Source organism: Colossoma macropomum, unplaced genomic scaffold, assembly GCF_904425465.1.
Source record: "Colossoma macropomum unplaced genomic scaffold, Colossoma_macropomum, whole genome shotgun sequence".
NCBI lineage: Eukaryota > Metazoa > Chordata > Actinopteri > Characiformes > Serrasalmidae > Colossoma > Colossoma macropomum.
This window is the reverse complement of record NW_023494795.1, coordinates 12,683,983-12,697,404: the sequence shown is the minus strand read 5'-3', so window position 1 is coordinate 12,697,404 and position 13,422 is coordinate 12,683,983. Positions and strand designations below refer to the sequence as shown.

Below are 13,422 nucleotides of genomic sequence, written 5' to 3'. Positions count from 1 at the left end.
GCATTGAAAGTTCTAATGGAGAATTCGGTGACATTTTGAGTGGACTTACTTAGATGATTAATAAACTCTTAACAGATTGTCAGTGACACATCAGGAGCAAATCAGTGAAGTAGCAGTAGTGAAGCATCTGAGACCTCATAAATATTTGGGGTGATAATTTATGTACCAAAATTAGAAGAGACTCGTCCGAAACACCTCCGTGTTTGAAGAGATTTTGAAAGAAATGTCCGAACGCGGCCGTAGGAGAGCGAGGCTGCAGCATCAAAAAGAACAGTTAAAAGTCTGAAAGTTTAAAGAATCTGAGGACGCAAACCAAAGAAGTGACCGCGCCCTTTTTACAGCTCAAACACATTCTGGGTGATGAGCCCGGCTGTCAGTCGGTGAAGTTTCATGATGAGTCCTGTGACGCTGGTGAAGATGAAGCTGAACCCACCGGGAGCGACTGCTTAGCTTCCGTGTCTTAGACTGGACATGGCGGAGGGGGGCAGTACATGAACACAGAGTGGGGAAAAGATTAACAGAGAAAAAAAATAAAATCAAAATAACCGACATGGGCAAGATTACGTCGGTTAGAGGTTCTGAATCTTGGTTTCGATTACTTTTCGATTAATCGCCCAGCCCTAGCCTCTGATCACTTCAGAGCTCGATCAAAAGGCATAAAATTGAGTCCTTTCATTCCTCTCACACTACCAGATCATCTGTTCCTTCAGTCTGATTGAGCTCCTGGCCTGAAAAATCACTTTACTTTGTGAAAATTTGTCAGAAGGGGTAAATTGAGGTTCAGATCAGGCTAAAAAGTGTGTAGTTTAAGCCCAGTTCAAGCAATATAAGCCAATTTAGGTGCTTTAGACTTGTATGGTTGGGGGACCAGCCTTGTGACCGGAAGTTTGCTGGTTTGATCCCCTGAGCTGACAGGACATGACTGCTCCCCGGGCACCATGGATAGGGCTGCCCGCCGCTCTGGGCAAGTGTGCTCACTGCCCACTAGTGTGTGTGCGCTCACTACTGCACCGATGGGTTAAACACGGAGGTGAATTTCCCCGTTGTGGGATTAATAAAGGAGAGCTTACTTATTATTATTTACTTTATTAGCTGCATAAAATGTACTAACAGGATTAAATCACAATTATTCGTATATCATAAACATGTCAGGCCTGATAGTAATGCAGACAGGCTGTTTTTGCTTTAGGACCCGTCTGCTTCCCCTTCTTCCACAGTTGTTGCTTCTCTTCACTGTTCCTTATAGTGTTCTCAGAGGGATCTGCATGAAGACCAGCGCATTTGGTTGTAAGAATCATTATTCTCAGAGCTGCTCTGGCAGGCGGTGTTTCTGACATTTAAGTTTTTTCCATAATTCCAAATTTCCTGCCTCCATATGGGGATGAAACTGGAGTCAGTAGCAGTCTTATTCCCAGGCAAATGCATGGCAGCCTCGGAGGGACGCTGGAGCCAAACTGGCGCGAGGCCATCCGCCCTGGGCCCGGAGGGACTCGTGACTCCTCTGTGGGTGTGTGGGTCACTATGACGAGTCCTTCTGCAGGCCTGCAGCTCTCAGCATCCGCCCACTCCACCCAAACCCGCCTGCCTCCATCTGCTTGCTGCACACTGTCAGGCTCCAGATTCAGCACTCGGCTGAGGCTGATTTTATGACCGAACAGCTGATGTGAAATTAAAAGGACTTGAGGAAAATATAGGGCAGTTAGCTTTAGCCTGTTTGTTTTGCAGTTGTTCTGTTGTAGAGGGTAGGATTACTGTTCTGTGTTGTCCATGTTTAGCTTGCTTGTGTGAGGCATCCGGTTTGGGCGGGATCACAGCTAATTAACGGAATAATCCAGCATTTTCAACCTAATCTCCAGCTGCAGCAACTGTATCATACAGTCAGTTAACACAGACAATAATTTTGGGCTGTTTCCCTGTAGTAAAAGACCGGAGAACCTGTTGACTTATAATTGAAGCGAATGGGCAGATGCTCTAGCTGTTATTCAAACTCCGGCCTTTGCTGGTAGTACTGGATTGAGGAATAAAATGGCATAATTTTATCAGTACAAATGGAAATTAGGGCCTGACAGATACATAGATTGGCTGATGAAATCTGCTGATATTATAACTGAGTTTACATGTGTTGGAAAATGAGTTGTTTACTTACTTACTCTTATTGTAGTTTGTTTAGAAAGTGTTAGCTTTCCTAACGTTAACCAGCTGCTTTATAACTACCGTGGCCGACAAGATCCAACGCACTGCGAAATGAAAAACATTTTCATCAAAATGACAACATATGTGCTTCATTTTACAGAAGACCATCAAAATAATAAAATATGATGCACAATTCTAGATGCTCTACAGGCTCTGAACGCGTTTCATCCAAATAACATCAGCACAGCATTTTACAAACGCAGTGCTAATACAGAAAACACAGCTTCAGAAACGCTACAGTCACAACACAACGGAAATGTTTCCAGAGGACACTTAAAGAGAAAGGAGCCGTTCAAACTTTCAAACTTAATGCAGCATTAACATTCACAGGTAACAGCAAGTTATTTTTTTATTTGGGTAGATAACCAACATCACTGTAATGTAACGGGAATTAGCTGAATAGTGTAACTGTAAAACCTCAAAAAGCAATACCACCTATGACTGAACACTGTAGTGCAGTTATGACATGTCAGATTTATAACTAGCCAGCCAAATCAGCCATTAAGTAGCTGGAATGTGAGTCTCTGTGGTCTTATCAACTTCTGTCAGTGATTTTCCATCACAGATATTCCATCTTTGCATGTTTTCCAGAAATATTTACGTTGTGTTGTGGGTCACATCTCTTGTTGTGACCAGCTTTGAAGTGTTTTTGAAGTTGCACGCTTTTCTGAATTTGCAGTGTGATTGTGGAATGTAGTCGTTTTGATGAAAATACGATGCAAATTCAGAAAGCACTGAAGAGTTTGCAACACTTTTGTCACTGTACTCTGTATCGGGTTTTACCAGCCACTGTTTATAACAATACAGGCTAAACATGCACACACAATCATGCTTAACATAACAGAAACATGCAAAATACACCCAAACCTGTAAATTGTCATTGTCAGGAGACTAAGGCTGCTTTCACACCTACGTTGTTTGGTCTGGACCTGCGGACTTTTTTCAGTTTGGTTCAAGCCACAATAGCAGATGTGAAAGGTGCCTTAGACCACAGTCTGGACCAATGGACCAAAATCTGATCGAACCAAAAGAGGCGCTCTCAGTCTGGATCAAACTGAAATATGGTTGGGTCTGTTTGCAGTGTGAAAAATTTTGAATGGTTTGGACTTTTGGACCACTTGTGGCAGGCTAATTTTGAATGGTTTGGACTTTTGGACCACTTGTGGCTGGCTAATTTTGAGTGGTTTGGACTTTTGGACCACTTGTGGCAGGCCATAAGCCATCGAATAATAGAAGAAGAAAGAGAACCAGGAGAGAAGTAAAAATGAGGCGCAGTAGCTCACGGAGACACAGGGAGAGAGGAGGAGACAAAATATTTAATTGTAATTTGGTCCAATGAAAAAGTCAAGTTCAAAAACCGTATAAAATACTGAAACTTCTGCCTTATTCTCTAAGAGGATACGAGAGAGAGGATATTCATTTTTCTCCATTCGACAGAAAAGGCTACCCGCTGAACTGACAACATGCCGATGTCAGACGTTCACTCCTCTACAAACAATCAAAGTATAGGGAGACGCAGCCCACGTAGGTGATGACAGGATGTATGTATGCCTTGCAAAGTTCTGAAGTGCGCTCACTAAACTGCAATGTGAAACTAATCGGGTCAAATGTATACAGTGTAACAAAAACATGAACCTTGGTCTGGATCATGATCCAAACTTTCAGGTGTGAAAACACCTGAAACTTTTATTCTTGTAGGCAGATGTTCTGCAGAGAGGCGCTGGAGTTCCTTTTTCCCACTGATGTGAGATGGTGTTGTTTTAAAATAGAATTAGCATTTTTTCCTTTTAGTCCTCTGATTTGATTATGCCTGTTTGAGTGATGGAGGTTTTATCCAGTCAGCACTTAATGGTTTGTGGCTGTGATTCATTCTTAATTTCCATATGTCTGGGTAGGGGTGTGTACGTTTGTGTGAAAGAGCATGAAGGAAAGTGTTTGTATCAGCAGCTTGTGTGTCTAAGGCCCTGTGATTTTCTGTGATGTGGAGAGAACCGTGGAACTGAGACATAAAGTTAGATTTCAGGCATAAACTCAAAAATGTGTACAATTTGGAATACCGATATTATTACAGCATTTCTGGACATATTAAGTGTTTTGTGTAATTTGTATTTATACTACAGCTGTCAAGATTTTGAGATATTAGCTGGAGATTAAATAGAGGTTATATAAAGAGTATATAATCATAAAGAATTGTCATTAACAGTTAAATTGTCTCTTCTTGTTAATTGTAGGGCTGAAAGATTCATCGCAGTTTGAAAGAGTGCAATTTTTAAATCGCAACAGCTGCAATTTTTATTTTAGTCCTACAGTCTGTTATCAGCAACATTGGTACAAATACAAGTTTTAAGTAGGGAAGTTTTACCAAATAATGTGAAGCTTGGGAACTGCTGTGACATCACAACCACAAATAGCTGGCAGGCTGGCGCCCTGTGTTTACAGTTCAAATCTGAAGCCAGGAAAAATATACGCTGGTCTTCGTAGCCAAAACAAAAAGCCCCATACCTCAATTTATACCTCAATTATAAAGAATTGCAATTTTAAATTAATCGCGATATTGGTCAGAAAAATTGCAATTGGATATTTTGCTAAAATCGTTCAGCCCTAGTTAATCGTAAACAACTGTTAAGTGCACGCTTAAAAAGGCCAGGCTGCCTGAGAAGCCATCTTGCCGCCTAGCTATGTTTGATTAGTAGCTAGTACAAGTTGTACTATTGAAATGGTAGCCTACATTGCTGTGCACGCACAAACGTCGTAACATAGAATCATGTGTAGAGTCAAGCAAAGCTATACGAGTGGAATAGTACGCAAAAAACCCTCATTACTCGCGCAGCCTTATAAACATATTCCAGCACAGAGTTAGAACCTTTTTATAATCTCCATGTCTAAATTAACGCATTTACTTCTTACCTTCATTTACATTCATTTGCTTAACCCATCCTCCCAGTTCACGTTCTGCTTGCTTTAGACATCTAGCAATTGTGGAAAATGATTGTAGCCAGCCTAAATAATTTGATTGTCTCAAATAATTATGTAATAATTTTGATAGGTCTACTTTACACCATCCAGATGTCCTTTTTTTTTTTAACAAAACATCTGTTAGTTTAGATTTGCTGCTTTGTATTAAGTGTTAACTTTCAGTCTCCAGTATCTCTTTGTAAAACTGCTACTCAACACTGCTCAGTGAACAGTACACAAACAGTACACTGCTGTCATGCGTGCTGCAACTGACAAACTGCTGATTTAGTTTGTTACCTTTTTTAAATATTTGAAATGCTTTTTATGGATAGTTTTATAGATAGTTTTGTTTGCAAACAATGATTTGGCATTTTATATAGGTTTACAGTTTGAATGGCTGTCCAGTCTCTGTGAAAAGTACAAACAGTCTCAGTTTTTGGTCGTGGTGGGCCGTGTTGGGTGAATTCAGCATCACCGTATTTTCCAAATGTCACTAATAAATGAGATTTAAGTGAGCGTTAATAAAGTTTATCAAAACAAGCTTCCCGGGTGCTGCTGCTCTGCTAAAAGAGTGCCTTACAGACCTGATGGGGCTTCTGTTGATTGTTTTGCTTTCTTTTCTTAACAAGGGAAACCAAAGGAAACCTTATACAGTACAGTAAATGTTAAGACAGCAAGCTGTTTAGAAAGGAGACACTTATTTAGTTTTTATGTGTTTAAAAACAGTCCGACTTAGGCAGTTAATGACACCCAGAAGTTACATTTTTATCCCTTAGTCAGTATAACTGAAACTAAAACTGTGTGGGGGTCTCACACACACACACACACACACACACACACACACACACACACTGTGTTTAAAAACTCCAGCAGCACTGCTGTGTCTGATCCACTCAGACCAGCGCAACGCACACTAACACCACCACCACCATGTCAGTATCACTGCAGTGCTGAGAATGATCCACCACCCAAATAATACCTGCATACCTGCTCTGGGGGGTCCTGATCATTGAATAAGAGTAAAGGAGTCTAACAAAGAATACAGAGAAGCAGATGAGCTACAGTCTGTAGTTGTAGAACTACAAAATGTATCTGTATGATAAGTGGAGCCGGTATAATGAACAGTGAGTCTAGATGCGCTCTAGTTTTGGGGAAAAGGCTATGAAGCTTCCAGACAGACCAAAGACTGACAAAATCTGCTTGTCCTGTCTTTTTTTTCATGAAAGATGCATAAAGTTCCCTTAAAATAGTAATTTGGCCAAAAGGACGTTGTGTCTCGATGCAGTGTTGATTATGAAAGTTCTCATTGATGTTTTTTTTCTTCAGTAATATCAAGGACATCGGCTGTTCATCGCGGCCCTAGTGTGTGCACCACTGCTGAGGGTGACCCAGATGTTTTAGTTCTGATTTCATCTCTAATCAGAACCTCTGGGAGAAGCTAGCGGGCGGAACCAGAACAGCTCTTAGAACTCCACTAGTAAACACGCTGACACACACACAACGAGTATAATACATCATTTGCGTCCTGGTTTGTTGTCACATTTCAGTGCAGGATAACGTTCGGAAAATTGGGCTGTAACGCAGGTGTTCCAACACACCCCCCCTCACTCACACTTCTGGGTCTGCATTTTATTTATTTGTTTTACACCCTCAGGTTTGGCAGTGGGACAGGTGGACTACTCCGAACTGTAAAGGTCCCGAAGAAGGTTTTTATTTGAGAGAGGATTTTTAAGGTTGACTCTATTTAAATCATTCATGAATTGAAAGAATCACATTTAGCTGTGAAAGTGATTAGTGTGCTGTCTTGTTAACTGGGTGCATAAGTATCGAATATGTTAACATTATCATGTATTATATTATATTATAATATATGAAAGTCATTTTTTTTGGTTTGGTTTTGTTTGCTGCAGCTTGTTTCCACCTGATTGCCTTTTTGTGATAATGCTTTCCGTTATAATCTCGTTTCCTGAAAAAAAAAAAAAGAAAGAAAAACCGCTGTTGCGTAACTTTTGGTTTATCAGTTAAAGTGGTTTCCACCAAAATAAAAAAATCCATCTCTAATTTTATGTATGTTGCAATTTGTAAACATTTGGCTTCTTGAACGTCCAAAGAACCTACTGATAAGGAAAGTCTGTTTATCTGTTTATTTATTTATGGAGCTGTTTCTTTGCCTTGCAGAGCTGTTTCAGCTCTTTATATTTAGAAATGTTTATTTTGTATTTATTTCTCTTTGTTAGAGCTGAAAAGTGGCATCAATCCTTTAAAAATCTCTCCACTCCTCACTCTAACTAAATCTCTCCACAATCTGTTTGTGTTTCATGAAAGAGGCGTGTGAGGGGAACTCGTTAAATTTATGTATATGTGCACTTTTTTTTATTTATTTTTTTTTTCTTTCCATTTAATTCCATTGAAGTTTTGGGGACATTTTGGGTGTCAATAAACGTTTTTTTCTGCTTAAGTAGAATAGGAGGAAAAAGTTTTATCGCCTCTAATAAAATATTATCGTCAGTTTTCATTTCTGTAGCCTACATGGATAAACGTTTTGAAGGGTTACAGCGTTTTTCAGCAAAAGTCCTTTAGATGAAAAGGTAGTTATTGATAAGACAAATACCAAGTGGATATACTTGTTTGTATGTAATACTTATTTTGAGCACGTTAATAACAACGTCTGACTTCTAAAGAACATTTGTTACAACCATAGCTGAAACACAGCTGTGGTCATTTGCTGATATGTAAACATTTTATAAGATAGGGAAACCAGAACTGAATCTACCTGCGTTCGCATTACAGAGAAATATAACATACATTTGTCTAGAGGGATACAAACATAAAATGCAGACATTTTTGCACAGCCGCCCAGCGTGTCCTAAATATTCTGTACTTAAGTACAAAAATACATTAAATAGTGATTTAAAATATTGGTGAAATCTGTCCGATGCAATGGTTTATGCTGTGAATCAAATAGTTATATTTCATGTTGTAAAATATGTAATATTGGTAATGTTTTCTATAGTTCTGTTTCACACAGTCCAGGATAATCATAAATTTAACCTTGAATATATATATATATATTTGCAGCGCAGCTCTTAGAACTATAAATGTTTTGTTCAGCCAACGTTGGAAGAAGCTGAAGTTTTCTTCTAATTCAGTAGCTTCGGAATTTCCCTTCCATCGTAAATGGTGCAGCAATTGCGCTCTGACACCTGAGGGCAAATTCGGATGTCTACCTTGGATGGTTGATTCGCTGAGCTGCTTGAAATGGTGAGCGGAGAGAGCAAGTCTTAGCTGGAACAGGTGGATTGAACTCTCATTCATCTCCTGTTCTGAAAGCTACTCTGTTGTAGAGTCCTGGATTCCGCAGTTCGCTGGGAATGTTGAAAGCAGTACTGATGGACAGAGAGAGGCAGACTGAAGGGTGACAGTGTGCCGACATTGCACGAGTACCGGTGCTAATACCTCAACTGTGCTAGCTTGTTAGTGAAGACATCTACTAAATGTCTGTGTTACTGGAACGAGGGGGTTGCTGCAGCTACTTCTCTACACAGGATTCAAGCAGCCACCAAGCTTTGATTCTGAATGGCCGAAACAAATAACCTGACAGGAACGTTCAGATAGCTACTCTGTTGTAAAGTCCTGGATTCCGGCAGTTCACTGGGATTCATTAAGCCATGTTAGAAAATCCAGTCTGACACTCATTTTAGAAAGAATGGAAGAGCCACGCTTTATATACAAACACAAGAAGATTGTTAATGAGCTAGTAAAACTCAAGGGCTCCCGAGTGGCACAACCGTCTAAGTGTTGCCCCTATCAGTTGGCCCTCTCATCAGGAGATCGCCAGTTCGATCCCTCCAAGAGAGCACAATTGGCCTCGCTCTCTGGGTGGATAGGATGGCCCCCCCTTCTCCCCCATCACTCAACGTGATACAGATCTGGCGGTTGGCGCTTTCCTCCAAGTGCGTTCAGCTGTCCAATGACGTTGCGTGAGTGGCAGTTCGAAAAGAAGCAGTGGCTGGTTTCACAGGTCTCTGTGTTAGCCTTCACCCTCCTAGTGTTGGTATTGTGTGACTGGGGGAGTCCTAACTAGCCGGTGGAATTGGCGACGACTAAATTGGGGAGAAAATTGGGTAAAAGTTTAATTTTGAGATGTAGCCTAGTCCACACTTTTTTTGTTTTTCTTTTTTTGTTTAATTTTATTATTTTGAGTGGAATAACACACATTTGCCAAACACACTTGTGCAATTTGTATCATAGATGTTGCATTTTTGTTTATAAAATTTTATTCTCTAAGAAAATTACTTGTGCCAGTTATACCTTCAAGAAGCACTGCTGTTTTTTGGGGGGGGGCAAAAAGAAGAAATGCATGCGAAAGTTATGTTAGCATTTCTTTTCTTATTCTATACTTAAAATGTATTGTATTGTGAGTCAGAAACGACAATACATTTTACACGTTATTTCATAAAATTTGCATATCGTTGCGCCCCTGGCTGCAGCACTACTCAGCAGACCTGTAGTATGTTATCAAAGCTAAGGTGACCTCTGTCTAATTTCAGTGTGAGGTTTCTTACTTCAATTTGTTTCTTTCCACATTTGGTTAGACTAGCTAGTAGTCTGTGGTGTTACACTGATATTGTGTCATTTATATGATATGTTATATTTAGTCATGTTGCCCACTCCTGCCCACAAATTAAGAATAAAAATTCATTTTAGGATGGCATGCCCCCTCCAGGTAGGGGGAGAGGACCTGCCCCCAGGTGGAGGAGTTTAAGTATCTTGGGGTTTTGTTCACAAGTGATGGGAAGAATGATCGTGATATCAGCTGCAGGCTGGGACAGGTGGCAGCAGTAATGCGATCACTGTACCGGACTGTAATGATGAAGAGGGAGCTGAGCCATAAGGCAAAGCTCTCTCTTTACCGACTGGTCTACATCCCGACCCTCACCTATGACCGCAAGTAGAGCCGCTACTCCTCTACATTGAGAGGAGCCAGTTGAGGTTGTTTGGGCATCCTAATCGGCCAACTCTCATTGGAGGTTTAGCAGGCACGGCCTACTGGAACGAGACCCAGAGGTCGTTCTAGGACCCGCTAGAGGGATTATATCTCCAAATTGGCCTGGGAGCGGCTCAGGATCCCCCAGAATGAGCTGGAGGAAGTTGTGGGGGAACAGGGTAATCTGGGATTCTCTGCTTTCCCTGTTGCTATTGCCACCCTAGCTGGATCAAGTGGTTTAAGTTGAATGAATGATGAAAATAATTCATTTTAAGCATGATTTTTTCAAAAGCTTACCTGTAAAAGGCCATTCATATTTGATTACTCTCAAAACATCATCAATAAAACACCAGCATGATGCAGATGCAAATGTGGCTTGCAGCCGGTGTTAAATGGCTGCTCTGAAAGGAAGACGAGGTTTCAAACAGACTGGAAATTAACAGCTACTTGGGCAATGTCCTGTCACCTATTGTGCTGCTCTGTATTGGAAACGCTAAAGCAGCTCCTTTACCCAAGACTAATCTAGCAGCAAGTATACAGCTGTTTAGTTATTTTACACCCATCTGCATCTGCATTTATACGGAAATGACAAGGAATTTAGCAGAGCTAGAGTTACAGTGTTAGAGTGTTTTCTGGCTTGCAGTAGTAGTAGCAGTAGTAGTAGTACAGCTCTCAAATCAGTAAATATATGTCCAGTGAGATTATCAGTGTTTTTGAGATTGCATTATTAGAAACTACTGATTATTAATTTTAGTAAAATCACTAGCCAGTTTCAAGTTGATTGGTTCAAAAAAGGTGTTTTAGTAACCTTTTAGGTTTTGAATTGGCTGTTTAGCTGCTTAAGTTAGTTAATATATATATATATATATATATATATATATATATATATATATATATATATATATATATATATATATATGACAGGTTTCTCTATGGATTGCTCTGTGTATGTATATGTGCACATGTATATATCGCTGTAGTCAGAAGAAAACCTCTGGTCTCCAAAATGGTAACTTTACAGGAGAAGGAAAAAACATACGATTCTTTTAATGTAATTCAGTGGACCCAGACTTTTTTCTATGTTGGATGTTTCCTTTGGTTCATTCTTCATGAAATTTACACACAATGTAAAGGACAACAGGCATTTTCGTGTTATGTCAAAAACTGAAAAACGACAAAAATGGAGATACGAGGTTTTCTTCCAACAGCAGTGATATGTAGGTATACATTTATGTGTGTGTGTGTGTCTGTATGAACTAAACAGAACAATACATTGAGAAACCTGTCAATATTGCTTTTTTTTTTAACACCAGCCCTGCTGACCCACCAAAAACGGTGCTAAATTTTGTTTCACCTCTTAACTTTTACAGGGCTGAAGTTCATATTTATCAGCTTTTTTGCTTTTTCAGTTCCACCCAAAATGGTGCAGCAGTTACAGTTGAATACTGTACAGGTACCTGACTGTAACTGCTGCGCTATTTAAGTTGGGACAGGAATTTTGAATAGATGCCAACTTCAGCTTTCATCAGATTTCTCTTTTGTTTCATGAGTGCGTCCCGTACACTCGTGACTCTGACTGTCAGACACTGGAAAATGTTAGTTATACAGCTATCAGTAACAGCTGGTCCACGGCTTGTTTTGCACACAAGGCTGTGATGTCCGTGTTTAGGCTAAGGCTAACCCCAAAAGACCAGCCGTTTAATTCATGTTGGCTGCCTAGAAAACAAAGTGGGCTACTAGTTGCATCTGACTAGACAGTGGCAGGCAGCCGAGGGACTACTGTGTTTGTTTTTTTTTCTCTCGTTTATCCATAACTCTCCATATCACTCAACTAAAGAGGCGTGGTTTGCACTAGGTTAGGGTTATTTGTGGCATAACTGTGTTCTGACAAAACTCATACCGTAGGAAGAACTTCAGCATGTATAGCGGATGAACTGGTATACCTCCCACCACTACTGCCCATGTTTTATATGGCCGCACAATGACTTTTCAAATATATATAGTACATTTTAAAAGCGAATGTCTATTTGTTTTGTACATGAACACTGTTGGTGAACTATGCATTTATCCCTTTACCTCTGCAGACTGACTGCTGGAGCCAACTTCCCTGTTTGGAGACGCACAACTCTTTGAAAATCTGGGGCAGTCTTTCTTCAACTTAGTCACTTTGAACAAGGTAGGAGTGGATGTTCCATATGGAGATGGGGAAGAGTTTTTGCCGTAATTAGTCACCCAGTTCTGGATGTTGCTTTGCTTTAATATATTAAGTGCACATGCAGTAAAGTTACAATTAAATGGTCTGTTGAGATGTGGCTGTGGAATTGCAGGCTGTTTGCTTTTGGTCTGAGCCCCTGGAGATAAAGAGGAAATGATCAATTTGTGTGGAATGGAGTGGAGAGCTTTGCAAATTTTGCTGATATAATAAGATTTAGAAATTGTGAGCCTGAAGTAATTGTTAGTGCATTTCACATTATTCTAAATATGACAGAAACATCTGGTTACTTGGGTCCTCATACATCCTGAGAACGTTTCATTATGTTTTACTCTGACAGAAATGTCTTGCGTTCTACATTCATCCAAATTTTCTTTCCAACATTAAAAAAAAAATCTTCATAAGACTTGACTGCATGGTTTGGTGTCTTTTATATTTTAATATATATTTTTTTATTTTTTTAATATTCAGGTGTTATTTTTCAAGGTCTGGCTTAGTTTTGGTGTTGCTTGGCACTGGTTTTCACAGCTGGTTTGTACCAAGTGGATTCGATTTCCTGCAGCCTGTATTTCTTTAATCTACACGTGTTGGCAGGAGTCCATTCTCAGTGTGAGGTCTGGTGTGCGGTGTGCTGTTTTCTGCTTTCTCTGCCTCTGACGTTCTCCAAGTGAAATTTGCATGTAGATGGATGTGGCTGAAGGCTACAGAACTGATTGGAGCTTCAGAACTTTGACTGACCGCAGTCTGGACTTCCCTGGAGAGTATGCGCGCACACACACAACCTCACACACATACACACAGCTATTGCACTTCACTCTCCTCTCGTTATTTCCAGTGATCTCACTGTCTAGGATTCGCACCACCGCAGAGCCCCCTCTTTCTTTCTCTCAAAGGGAGGAATACTAAAGATGACCTACTAGTGAAAGTGGAGAAACAGGAGAGTCAGTATGACTGTGCACATGAGGCCTATTTTACAACACGTATTTCTTTGCAACTATATTTCTCACTCCTCTGAAATTTGTCCTGACTCACGCTTGCCATTTCCCTGTTGGCTCAAGTATAGTTTGTTAGGCTT

General features: G+C 40.2%; 1 protein-coding gene across 2 annotated transcripts in view; it reads left to right on the top strand.

Annotated features, from left to right (window-relative positions):
• Nucleotides 1-13,422, top strand: part of clocka (clock circadian regulator a) — a 96,100-nt gene that overhangs the window by 12,275 nt on the left and 70,403 nt on the right. For both annotated transcript variants that reach the window (XM_036581490.1, XM_036581489.1), the window contains exon 2: nt 12,220-12,311. The gene's annotated coding sequence lies outside the window, so the exon portion shown is untranslated. The remainder of the gene's footprint in view (nt 1-12,219; nt 12,312-13,422) is intronic.